The 10,514-nt window shown below is 44.9% G+C and overlaps 1 pseudogene; it reads right to left on the minus strand.

Moving 5' to 3' along the window:
* Positions 1-7,613: 7,613 nt before the first annotated feature.
* On the minus strand, positions 7,614-9,103 carry LOC132376125 (coiled-coil domain-containing protein 112-like; annotated as a pseudogene).
* Between the last annotated feature and the right edge of the window lie 1,411 nt (positions 9,104-10,514).

Here is a 10,514-nt window from a genome sequence, read left to right on the forward strand (position 1 = left end):
CTTTGGTTGTTTGTTTTTTTAAAAATATAATCAATGTCATTTAGACAGATAGGCATAAATCTCTTCATAAGTATATTTCATTATTTTATTTATTTTGCACTCTCCCTTATTCTAAAAGAAGATCAGGTGGCTCACTCAATTGTTTGGCAATAGAATACAGAAGACATAAACAGAATCCATTAACTTCTTCCCCAATCAAATGTTAATCCTTTCCACTAGACCTACTTACTAGCAATGAACAATACTCACTAACTGGAATTTTGCCTAAACATTACTAAGGGATTGTAAAATCACTGATCTAGACTAATTGGAGTTATGTACCTAACTGAGGTAAAGACAAATGCCGGCTGCTTTACGTTGAAAAGAATGAAGACTTGATTCGCGCTTGACACTGATTACTGCCTCTTTCTTGAATTGTTCCCGTCCCTGTGAAAGACCTAAATATGCAGCCACAACGACTTTGCAGTGTCAGGTTCCATATCTTACCCTGGACGTCCTGCGGTCTCCTCCCACTCAACAGGCTCCAGATCAAATTCATTTGACAAACAAAATTAAGTGTGCTGCTCATTTTGTGTGTGCTGGCCCTGTGGTACCCAGCGAGAGATAAAACCATGACCGTGAAAGAATCCCTAGGGGAGGAGCCCTGGATCTTATTCCCCCCATCATGAGCCATTTCCCAATTTTAACCTACATCATTCTGTTATAAACACTATCTAAGGCTGGGTTCCCAAAAAGTACATGATTTGCTGAGACTGTGGTTCATGATTTATTGAGATAGCATCTTTGGATAAAAGGAGTAAGCGAGATACGGCAGATGAAGGAGCTATGCGATAAGGCTGTTGTACCAGGTGGAGCCCAGCTGCGGCCTGATCTGTAGGGAGCTCTGGAGCACTAATTGTACCAGTGAGTTGATCCCACCCTGAGGCCACAAGGACTGAGTTCTGGATGTGCACGTCAGTTATCACTGACCATGGGCTGCTGTATCCCCGAGAGCACAGCATGCCCCCTCTCAACGTTTATGCTCCCTTTCTTTTAGCAGATGGCAATCTTCTGGAGAAGAAGGCAACTGCAAGTAGTTATAGCCAGCTCTCAGAGCAACTAGGCACGGATGTATTGATATTATCTGATGTAGGGGACCTGACTGGCCACCAGCCATGCCCGCTATAAACATCACCACTGCCCAGCCACTTAGGGTCACAACTCCTATTCCTATCAAGCCATACTGGAGTAGTCACTGAATCTTGAAAAGTCTTCCTGTGCACTTTGTTTCCTGTGTTCTTCCCTTCTTGTTTTTTTCCAGCCACCACTCAAAGCCATCAGAGTTCTTATGGACTCACACTTAAGCTTCAATCACATTTTCCCAGTAGTCTCTAGATTTGCAGAGGCAAAAAGTTATCATTGGTGGGCAGAGTCATGAGGTGGGGATGAAGTGTCCTGGAAAGCACAAGTTCTCATGAAATCACAGCCATCAGTCAGCTCCAGCCGTGGGAAACTGCACCCAGCACTGCAGATCTTCTGATATTTTAAGTCAGAAACCCAAAATTTTCGTGAAGTCTTCTAAATTTCATATGGGGTAAGTGATCTCAAGTTGTTTTGTTTTTACATTGTATGTGAGGTAAAAAAATAAAAAACGTATCTGCAGGTCAAATGGACCCACCATAGCCATTTTGCAAATTCTGGCCAAAAGCCCAGGAGAAGAGATGACATTTAAATTGACAACTATAGTTCAAAGTGAAGGGAGATAAACATTTCAAAGGAGACCCAGGTGAAGTACTGTAGAGGTTCAGGAGAAAGGAACCAGACCCTGAGCCTTCCTGAATAAGGATCTTGTCTTTATTAGGGTTTCCATGTCCGGTTTCCAGCACAGTGCATGGAAAAAATCCTAAACAAATGTTGAGATGAATAAATGAACGAAGGAGCACACAAGGGAACGTATACCTCTGTGTGTCCTTGAGAGGGAAAGGAGCGATGCTACAGTCCACGACCAAGCGGCCATCCCAGCACCCGCCAAGCACCATGCTGACACTGTCACACAGTCCTCTGGCAGTTCTGTCATCCGGGGTCACTTAGAAGCCCCCCAAACTCTCCTCCTCCTCTCAGCCTCACTTCTAGTACAGAAAGCACGGGTCAGTGCAGTGTTGCTGGATGCTGCTCCGAGCCTGCCAGCAACAGCAGCAAACAAAGAAGACACTGGAATTCGTCTCCAATCGCAGACTTGGGTCAGGTCCATTTGTGGCGCACGGCAGAGGCACCCACCACTGCTCACCTCCGTCTCCACAGAAGTGCCCTGCATCTCCCAGCACACCCCAGCGTGGGGAGCCCTTGGTTTTCCTGCCTGAGAATCCTGACTCCAGACCTTCTTAGAGGACCTGAGTCAACAGCTGCTCTTGGAGCCACTGCAAACGGATGGTGACTTTGGACCAAAGTTCAGCATCACCTCTCCTCCTGAGTCAGCACCATCCTCCAAGTCCCCCAGATGCCTGTAGAAGGGACCTGAGCAGCCAAACGTCCTCCTAGAAAAGCTGAGCAGAGCTGAGGCCAGGAAAGCACCGTGCCCAGTTGGCCGCTTCCAGTAATCTCAAGCCCTTTTCCAGAACAATCCACGTTCTCATGCATCTTTCCCATCACAGTGGAGCAGTTCCACAGCAGTGTGCAGTCCAATGTTTCTCTGTCCGCATTGGCATCTATGCACGAGGCTTCTTCACCCAGTGGGCCCATCTCTTTGTTGTCTGGACCTACTTCCCTAGAATGCTTCTCTACTGCCTCCTAAGACTGAGTTTAAATAGGAGAGAATCCCTACATTCTGGAATCCTCAATTGCCCCAGCTTTAGAAGGGGGCATTCGGGGCTTTCCTCTAGCCCCGAGTGAGATTAATAAATACTGAAGGATTATTCAAAATGCAGCTTACAACCCTCTTGCCTCTTGCTTTGCATTAAAAAAAATAATAGGTTTAGTTCATTATATAATTGAAATTCTTTTCACTATTTACAGAAGTAGCTTTTGACGAATTAGTCTTCTACTAATTGGCCTGCCTCTGCCTTCCTCCCCTTGCGCTCCCAGAAAATACCTATTCACCTTTTGCACCACCTGGCAAAACCCCATCTTGGGGAAAAGAATTTGAAAAAGAATAGATACATGTATATGTATAACTGAATCACTTTGCTGTACACCTGAAACTAATACAACATTGTTAATCAATTATACTCCAATATAAAATAAAAATTAAAAAAAAAAACAACCCATCTTGGATGAAGCCAACCCTCCACCTGCGTGGCCTCTGCCCTGGATTGCTGAGCGCTGAAAAAAAAAGTCACGCAACGGAAACAAACCGAGTGCCAGAGCACTTGCTTCTTCTCTTTCCAGAGACAGGGGCAGGCCTCTTCCTTCCTTCACAGGAATGAGAAGCCGTGGGTCAGGCACTTCTCCAAATTCCTGCCCCAACGCATCCAACCGTAAGTACATCACCTGCCCCCTGCCCCCTCCTTCGTCCTGCTGTGTCAGGGGAAGTGCCGTCTTCTGCGGAATCGCTCCCTGCTCTCTGGAGTCTTCCCTTCCACATCCTTCCTCTCCAACTGTTCCCTCGTCACGGCCACCTTCCCATCAGTCTTTGAAGACGAACACGTCCTCCTCGCTCTATACCTGAGCACCTGAGGGACCTTTGATCTGGTGTCACTGTTGGGTTGCTACCCACCTACTTTCCTCTCCTTCACCCCCAGCTTCGGCACCCCCCAAGCCTGCCGCCACTGTGCCCCACCTTCCTAGGCCACACGCCGCTCTCTGGCTCCAGCCCCCATCAACCTCTGTGTCACCGGACCCAGTGGGATCATCCATCCCCACCGGGCTTGCTTGACCTCTGCAGCATCGGATACAGCTGCTCTCATGCTGGCCCTGCGGCTTCCCGGAGACAGACGCCTTCCTCTTTTGCCCTCCCGCGCCCCTTTTTGCGCCTTCCTTTTAACTTTTGACTTGCCTTGGGATCCTATCCTGGTATCTCTCTTCACTTCTCACTGCACTTTATCTCAGAGTAACTTAATGAGTTCTTGTGATTTAATTTGCCATCTGTATGCTGATAGCTTTTGAAATACTTTTTTTTTAAATTTTATTTATTTATTTATTTATTTATGGCTGTGTTGGGTCTTTGTTTCTGTGCGAGGGCTTTCTCTAGTTGCGGCGAGCGGGGGCCACTCTTCATCGCGGTGCGCGGGCCTCTCACTATCGCGGCCTCTCTTGTTGCGGAGCACAGGCTCCAGACGCGCAGGCTCAGCAATTGTGGCTCACGGGCCTAGTCGCTCCGCGGCATGTGGGATCTTCCCAGACCAGGGCTCGAACCCGTGTCCCCTGCATTGGCAGGCAGATTCTCAACCACTGCGCCACCAGGGAAGCCCCTGAAATACTTTTGTATTTATTTTTTCTAACAATGAGACATGCACAGGAAATCAAACAGTTCTGAAAGTTTAAGAAAATTATATGCCCTCTTTCATGACTCTCACCCAGAGCCCCACAGATCAGAAGCACCCTCTTTATTTATGTTGGTTATCTCCATCACTCTAAATAGTATCACTTTATTCCTACGTCATGATTTATCACATTTAGACAAGTTCCCAATGTGAAAGGTGAAAATAAGGCTCACTGAACCCTCTTTTCTTTCTCCTCTTCACTTTTGTATCCATCATTTTTAATCACTTTTTTCTATCGGTTATCCTTGTAGCTTTAAGTAATAAGAATTAAATCTCTAAATTTTTTCCATCAAACTTCAACGGTATTTCTTAACTCCCCATTCTGTAAGATAAGAAGATGAGTGGTCCTATCTTCCCTTCCCCTCCCCTTCCACCTCCCATCTTGCACCAACTACACTGGACTACACGTTTTAACCTTTCCACCATAACCAAATCTCTTGCTTCATTTATAGCTTCACGCTGAAGGATGGAGACCAAAAAACAAACATTATATTACCATTACTCTGTAAATATTGTTCACAGTTGAGCCAAATAGTGTGCTGGAATTTTACTTCTCCAACTTCATGACCCCTATGCCACTGCTGGACAATCCCAAGCATCAAGGTCAGATGGATTACTGACCCCAATTACTTAAAATTATGCAACATTAGGTGACTAGACCTTTGGGGTTGATCACTTTGTAGTGTATACTGATGTCAAATTAACGTTGTACACCTGAAATTTATATAATATTACCTACCAATTTTACCTCAATTGAAAAAATTATGCAACATTCTAATTTCCTTCATTTTTAAATAATGACTTTCCTATATATCTTTGCCTAAAATTTTGAATTGCTTTCTTGATTCTTTGCATCACTTGCCTTGATCGTCTCCTTCACATTTTCAGACTCGACCTCCTATTAGTCCAGGCACTCCGTTTGTCCCCAGACCTCCACTCTCCTGTTCAGATCTGGCCGGCTTTGTCTTTAGTCTCCTGCATACCTGTTATCCCAGAACTTCGCTTTCTTGTCCTTCCGTGAAATCAGTCTCCCGAGACTGTCTTCCTTTTTCTTGGTTATGCCTTTGTTTTCCTGAAGTATACATTCTCAGGTAACTTCTTTCAAAAAGGTATGTATGGGGCAAATGATCTGATTCTCTCCGTGTCGGAATGTCTGGTTTGGTTTGCTTTGCTTTCGCCCTTGCCTGGGAGTGTGGCCGAGTGTCATCTTCGAAGGCATCCCTCCTCTGCCTTCTAGCCTCCGGGGCTGCGGATGTCAGACCGATTCTCGCTCCTATCTACATCAATTTTTCCCAAATGAAGCTCTTATCATCTTTCTTTATCTGGTGCTTCAAAGTTTCATGCTGATATGTCTAAAGAACCATCTTCTTCGTTCATTTTCCAGCAGGTCCTGGAAGGCTCCTGGGGCTGCAGATGGCTCAGTTCACTTCCGGAGCTCGCCCGGTGGGCCAGAGCCATTCCCCCACACCAGTGTGATCCTCCTCCCAAGAGGCGCCGCCCCACTGTGATTCGGCGGAGGAGCGAGCCACGGCATCTGGGAGCACTACGGTGTGCCTGATGGGTGGTGTGACCACGCTCCTGACCGAGGTGCTGGAACCCGGCATCGCGCCGGGAGCACGGGTACTTCTCGCCCTGGGCGCCAAGCTGGCCCCGCGATCCCGCGAGAACTCCCGCCATCCCGCGAGAACTCCCACGATCCCGCGAGATCTGGCTTCTCTCGGGGTGAGTGGTCCTGCTGACGCCACAGGGCTGACGCCAGTATCCTCTGAAGCCTACTGTCTTGGACTGGATTTTCCAGGACACGGCACCTGGGTAAAAGCTTACTGCTGAGGAGTGATTTGCCAGAGAAGCAGGGAAAGAAGACGGCGTGTGGCGAGCAAGTTGGGGGAGCATGACTGAGAAGGCCGCAGCCACTCGCAAAGCTGACGGCTGGGACCTACGGGACATCTGCACCGAAGAAGCGTGAAGCTGTGCATCTCCACAGGGTCCCTCTGGAGGGGGCGTGTATTGCCCAATCCCAGCTCCTCTTGGTCAAGGATGGTCCCATGGGGTAGCTCCTCCACCATGGCAGGTCACGTATTTATTGGTGCCGAGGAGTTCCTTGGCAACTACAAGGAATCCCTGGGGTCGGGGGCACGGTGCTGCCAGCTGTGCCCATGGGGGACCTGAGGGGCCTGGGTGACAGCGGGCCCTTTTTTGGAGTAGCAGCAGCAGCAGCGACATGATTCCATAACCATGGGACAGCACCAGTCGCCCTGGGGGTGGTGCATAAGCCAGTTTCCGTGCAACTACTATTTTGGTAACTCTAGGATATTGTGGTCTGGTCCTTTTATTGTTTTTCTCATTCAAATTTTTAACAGCTAAGAGCGCTTTCCTGGTCTCTGTTTACACTTTTCTCAGAGCATCCTTTTCTTGTTTTAAGGCAGTAATACTTTCTCAATATCCGTGAGAATATTCGTTAGATCTTTAAAGTTTTCTGCTCTGGGGAGCAGTCTGCATAGTGGTTAAGAGGATGGACTCTAGAACCAGACACACTGGGTTTGAATCTCAGCTCTGTTATGACTTTGTGGACTTGGGGAACTCTCTGTGTCTTAGGTTTTTTTCTTTTTCCTTTTATTTCTTTTTCTTTTTTTTTCTCTTCAAACAAATATATAATGCTTGTTATACAAAAGTTCACTAATTGCTAAGCTACCAGTTTGTTAAACTTAGAAAAAGGGTTAACTTATTTTATAACTCTAAAAAGAGAACTTTACATTTCTATGACTCAAGCTAACTGACATCCGGGTTCTAAAAGTTGTGAATCGGGGGTTTAAAAAACGTCACTCTAACATTGTCCCAATTAATTTTGATATGCCATAAAAAAATCTTCTAAATGTGTTGTGCATTAAGTGAAATAATGTTTCTAACATAAACTTATTTAAATAGCTTTGACATCAGTAATAGTCCAACCTGTAAACTAACTGCCCTCTTAGTATAAACAGGAAATACGGCAGTGTCAGTGTGGAATGTAATATCTGTCAATTCACATGCAATGTAATGAATAATCAGTTAGGCTAGTGATATTTAAAGAACATAGTTGTCACTGTGTTTCCCATAATAACTGAATATTAACATTCTCATCAACTATATGCCAAGTTCATTATCTCATATTCTTCTCTAGTCTCTTTGTGTGCAGATTGGAATAGCCCCATGTGGAATATGAAGCAGTGGCCCAGAACTTGATGATCCTACATCTTTGGGCCATTCTTTCCAAACTTTGGTAAGTTTTGTAAAGCCTAGAAGGATCTACTAACATTTTTTCACTCTTTTCTTGCTTTTCTTGTAATTTTTCCAGTCTTTTTTGTTCTACCTTTACATTTTCCTTTGCCTGTCTATCTAGAATTTTCAATTCAAGTTTATGTAAATCTCTTTCTTGAAACCTGAAAATTTCATCGGCAGCAGTTTTCCTTTTTGTGCCTTGTCTAACTTTTCATGTATTTCTTTTTCAAGCCTCACAAGTTCTTCCTCTTTTTAATTCTTCTTCTCAATGTAACGTAATAATAGTAATCTTAGTCTAAACTGGCATTGGTGCTCTTCTGCTACTTTTGCTTTTCCTTTTCTTCTTCTTTTAACTTCTTTTAAATATGAGAAACATATCTCATTGACATTTAGATACTTTTCTATTCTTCCCAAGCTTCAACTGACAATTTATGATTCTTCTTTGTTCCTGTTTTTCCTTTCATCATCTTCTTGTTTATTGTGAAAAAACATAGTTAGTTATATTCTCTGTCTTTAACTTGACCATTTCCTCTTTTTTATTGCTGCTTTTAGTGTTCCAATTCTGAATAGATTTTTTCTTTTTTCTACAGTCAGAAATTTTTGTATAATTTCTCATGTTGTTGCACTTAATCCTGTGTTCTTTCAGGATAAGGTTCTAGAATTTCTCCCATAAATATTGTCTTCTCTTTATGTTTGTTTCTCACTTTTACAAAGGTCTGATGATCAGAGTCATCCAGTGCCCTTGTTGCCCTCCTGTTTGCTGAAAGAATTTTTCAAAATCTACCATTTCTGCTAGAAGAGTATGTGATGGTACTTTGTCTACATGAACCTTACTTGACATTGTTCTGAAAGCTCTCTGCATTTCTGAGTGACCCAAAGTCCACATGTCAATTTTTCTGGATATGGCAGTCAACTCAGTTTTAGTTGTTTTCTTTAATAAGCTCTTCATATATCAGTCTCTGCTCTTACCTAAAGGTGCTTATTGCATTTTCCATTTTTTCTATTATTTCTCTGAGCTTTCAGCAAAATCAGGTCTAAGTGTCACTTGTTTTAACTGATGCTGAAGTCTCTTTACATCATTATGTATTTTGGCCAGTTGTTGCTGGATTCTTGCTTTTTCAATTTTTCCTGTTGATAATTTATTTAAAATTCTTCCACCACACTATGCTCAATAATGAAGTCTTTTTTTTTTTTTTTGGTGGTAGAAATAACCGTTTACCTTTTTCTATTAATAACTTGATCTTTTAAATTTTCTGCTGCATGTATGGTTTTTGCTTTTTAGTCCAACTAGATTTCTGCTTTCAGATTTGAAGCTGAAAAGGTTGAATTCCATCCAAAGTACTAAAACATCCATCATTCTGTGTCATGACTACCGTGAGTGTGGCCATCTTTCTGGTAGAGTAACTGGGGCCCCACAGGGCCCACAGCCTAGGGTGTCATACAAGGGGCAGTACAGAACCAGCAAATAGTTCCCTGCATGCAGACGTGGGACTGCGGATGTGCCAGAGGGAGAGGCAGAGCTGTGCCTTAGTTTCTTCATCCATAAAGAGGAGCAGGAAGACACTGAGCCCACCTCCTCCCACAGGCACAGAAAAACTGCAATGACATACAGAGCAACTGTTGATGAGAATGACCTGAAGACTTTCCATGACTAAAGGTTTAAAGAAGGCACCCCAGCGAGATGGCTAAGAGAGGCGGAGACACTATATATGGTCAAGACCCACACTCCCAGGTAGGTGATTCACAAATGAGGGGATAACCACAATTTCAGAGGTTCTCCCCAAGGAGCAAGGGGTACAGACCCCACCACAGGCTCCCCAGGACGTCTGGCTTTGAAGACCAGAAGGACTTGTATATGGGAGAGCCAGAGGGCTGTGAGAAACTGACTCCTCTCTCAAAGGGCGCACACAAAATCTCACATGCTTTCAGGGAAGACGCAGTAATTTTAAATTAAGTAGGTGGCCTGGGTCAGACCCACTTGCTGTTTTTGGAAAGCGTCACAGAGAAGCAGGAGACAACTGTGACCCCCCCTGGGGATATAGACATGGCCGCAGCCATATTTGGGAGCTTATTCTACCATGAGGAAGCTGGTACTGCCAAGTAACATTTGGAGTCCTCTCTTAGCCTATTAACGCTAGGGACTTGCCCACCCACCAGTAGGTGACAATAGCTCTGGCATGCCCCAGGCCACACAGCCCACTGCACCAGGACCTGGCACCAGCAACCAGCAAGCTGGCATCAACCCTGGGGGCGATACACCAGGACCTGGTTGTACCTACCAGTGGGCTGTCACCAGCCCTGGGGCCCCCTGATCCTTGCAGCCAGCTTCTCCAGGACCTGGCCCTGCCTATCAGTGGCTTGGAAGCCACTGCACAAGGCAGAACCTGGTAGCAAACTGGGCAAGAGGCCAGCCGTGCATTACCAGCACATCCAAAATAGTTGGCTCCACTGCAACCGAAGGGCCCACACAGCCCACAAAGGGGCACCCTAGAGCACATAGCTCTGGTGACCAGAGGGAAGTGTGCTGCCAGGCATCATAAGATGACTCACACCTAAGGACATTTCTCAAGGATTGGAAACATAACCAATATATGTAATACACAGAAATAAACAGAGAATTAGGCAAAATGACAAGACAAAGGAATATGTTCCAAACAAAGGAACAAGACAGAATCTCAGAAAAAGAACTAAATGAAGTTGAGATAAGCAATCTACCAATAAAGAGTTCAAGGTAAGAATCATAAAGATGCTCAATGAACCTGGGACACAGAAGTTTAACAAAGGGTTGGATACATAAAG

This window comes from Balaenoptera ricei, chromosome 12 (assembly GCF_028023285.1).
Source record: "Balaenoptera ricei isolate mBalRic1 chromosome 12, mBalRic1.hap2, whole genome shotgun sequence".
Classification (NCBI taxonomy): Eukaryota; Metazoa; Chordata; class Mammalia; order Artiodactyla; family Balaenopteridae; genus Balaenoptera; species Balaenoptera ricei.